The 2765-nt window shown below is 41.7% G+C and overlaps 1 pseudogene; it reads left to right on the plus strand.

Annotated features, from left to right (window-relative positions):
- Positions 1-1023: 1023 nt before the first annotated feature.
- LOC122815434 lies at positions 1024-1593 on the plus strand (annotated as a pseudogene).
- The last annotated feature ends 1172 nt before the right edge of the window (positions 1594-2765 follow it).

Raw genomic sequence — 2765 nt, forward strand, 5'->3', positions numbered from 1 at the left:
TTATTTATTACTAAATATTTCTATACCTTTCATTGTGGCTGGTCTTTTTGTGAATACTTTTAACATCATGAGAGTACTTATGCTTATTTTAGTGGCACTGTGGCAGCTCCTGAATGCCTTGATGCACTGGTCAAACTCTACCATTTGTATTAGTATAAATTTTACTCAGTATAATTGGGTACCCTTGTAAGTGCCTTGCCATAGCTGACTGGTGGCAGCATAATTACCAGAATATAGTCTGGGTAGAAGGGGCACAGCTGGTAAATCTGTGTCAGCCTTCCCCAGGTGTGTGTGTGTGTGTGTGTGTGTGTGTGTGCGTGCGCGTGCGTGTGTGTGTGTGTGTGGGGGGGGGCACAGAAATCCAAAGTGGTCAGTGTGCAGTCTTGTTTGGAGCCTGGCGAGAGATAGAGAGAGAGAGAGAGTCTAGCCCCAGGACTGGAGTGTTCTTCCTGTGTGCTCTTATGGGAAATTGTGCTTTGTGCAGACAGCTGCATCTGAAAATACTGTGTGCATTCATTTTTGTTGCTAATGGCTGTCCCTTACCAGTGTAAGTGGTGAGGATTGAGGCTCTTTGATTACTGATCTTGAGTATGAATCTGAACTATAATCAGGCACATTGTAAGGTTTAAATGGGGTTCTGTTTAGCCTGGTTTAGTTCAGTGTCAACTTGAGGTGGGAAACGTCAGGGGACTTTGTCCCAAGACTGGTGACATGGACACAAAGCTATAGTTTGCTTTTTTGTGGATTATTTGAGTGTTTTAGTCAAGCTGTTGCTGCTTGAGGTGCTGGTTCTGAAAACAAAATTCCAGCTTGAAGTCTTGTGCTGAACTGTCATCTTCCTAGGCTATCTCTGAGAAGAAGAGTGTATAGTTTGGACTAATTGACTGGATGCATCAGAACTGATACTTCATTTTGGTTGGACTTGGTCAGTGCTCAGTTTTGCTCAAGTATATCAGAGCATCAGTCCGTCAAAGTTTCTTCTGAATTAAGAAGTTACTGCAGTGCAGTAATAGGAAATTGAGTATGTTTGGTATATCTTTGAGTAGACTTGTACAAGAAAGAAAAGCCTGGGAGAAAAGACCATCCTTTTTGTTTTGTTGCTGTACTAACAAAAAATCCAGATGGTACAATGAACCTTATGAATTAGGAGTGCACCATTCCAGGAAAGAAGATAACACCTTAGGAAGGTGGCTTGTTTAAGCTAAGAATGCTGTTTAAGGATGACTGCCCTTCTTTGCCACTGAAATGTAAGTTTGAACCTCCTTTATTCCATTCTAATGCATATCCTTCAGGCACTGTGTGTCTGTCTATTCTAGAGGAAGTGCTATCAAAATCAAACAGATCCTATTAGGAATACAGGAACCTCTAAATGAACCAAGTATTCAAGATCCAGCCCAGGAAGAAGCCTCTACAATCTACTGCCAAAACAGAGTTGAATATGAAAAGAGTGTCAGAGCACAAAGCCCTTCAGCGCATTCTTGCGCTAAAGAGTATCTTCCTCTGAGGCTTTTGAAGATCAGTAGGCAGCTTGTGCTTTGCTGGCAGATAAGCGCCCTTTGTGGAAAAAAGCCTTCATTTTATTATATTTACTGATGTTTTAGTAGTTGCCTTTTAAGAAAGCTATTTTAAAGCTAGGAGTGCTGTGTTTTAATGGACTGTCTCGATTTTAATGTATTTTTAAATGGACCACTATTTTGTGTTAGTTTAAGATAGTGCAACCTGACTGATAACATATTTTCTCTGGAGAAATTGTGTTTATGTTTCCATTGTGGAGCTGACATAGTGTTTGAAAGTGATTTTTACTCTGCTTTTTCTGTCAATAAAGTAACTTCTGTGGACTGGTAGTTTTACCAGCATTTGCTGCTTGTGCTCTTTGTCCTCCCTGGGGAAAGAGGCACCATTTTTGGCCTGACCATGGAACAGATTGTCAGTCCCATGGTCAGTCCTTCTTCCAGACAAAAAAGAAATTTGCCTCAGCTGCAAGTAGATGACTCTGCTGTGACCATTTGCTGTACCTCAGACCCCTCACCTTTTCGCCCAGATCCCACTGGTTTAGCACCTACAGCCAATATGGACTGGGAGTTAGCCACATCCTCTGCAGCTGTTATAGTCTCCTCAGTGGGAAAGGGAGAGCCACTTTTGCAGGTCCTTTGAGAGGGAACATGGAAGGTTTTCTTGTGTCACTTGGGGGAAGTAGTTTACTAGGACTGGCTCAGGGATTGATTCAGGCTACTGCTCCATCTTGTAGAGTAGTTTCTGGTAAAAGAAAGCGGGATCTCTTTTTCAGATGAGCCTGCAGATTCTGAACAGGAACAGGCGATGCAGGCATGGATTCAGGGTTTTGTACTCATTTCTGATTCAGACTCAGAGGAGAGTTCATTTTCTGATTCTCCCTGTGTGGGGTTCTCTTTTTTTGAGATTATTGTTAGAATGTCCTAGTGTATTTGGTGAGAGAACACTTAAGATTTCCTTGTCCTGCAGCAAATATTAAGAGTTGTTATAGAAGGACTTTCCAGAATAAACATTCATTCCTCTTGTCCTGTCTGCTTTAGAGGATGTGAATCCCACTGCCGGCAATTTTCCTGATAGTTATCCAGCTGTCCCTAAAAAGGTAGATAGGATGTATAAAGTTCCTCAGTCTTTTTCATTTTTGCACACTATTCCCAAACCTGTTCCACCAACTATAGTCTTAGTTGACTCCACTGCTACTAAGCGCATAGTTAATTCCAGTTCTGGGCTTTCTAATAAGGATGGGAAAATTATCA

This window comes from Protopterus annectens, chromosome 1.part1 (assembly GCF_019279795.1).
Source record: "Protopterus annectens isolate FY-2018-M chromosome 1.part1, PAN1.0, whole genome shotgun sequence".
In the NCBI taxonomy this organism is placed as follows: Eukaryota; Metazoa; Chordata; order Ceratodontiformes; family Protopteridae; genus Protopterus; species Protopterus annectens.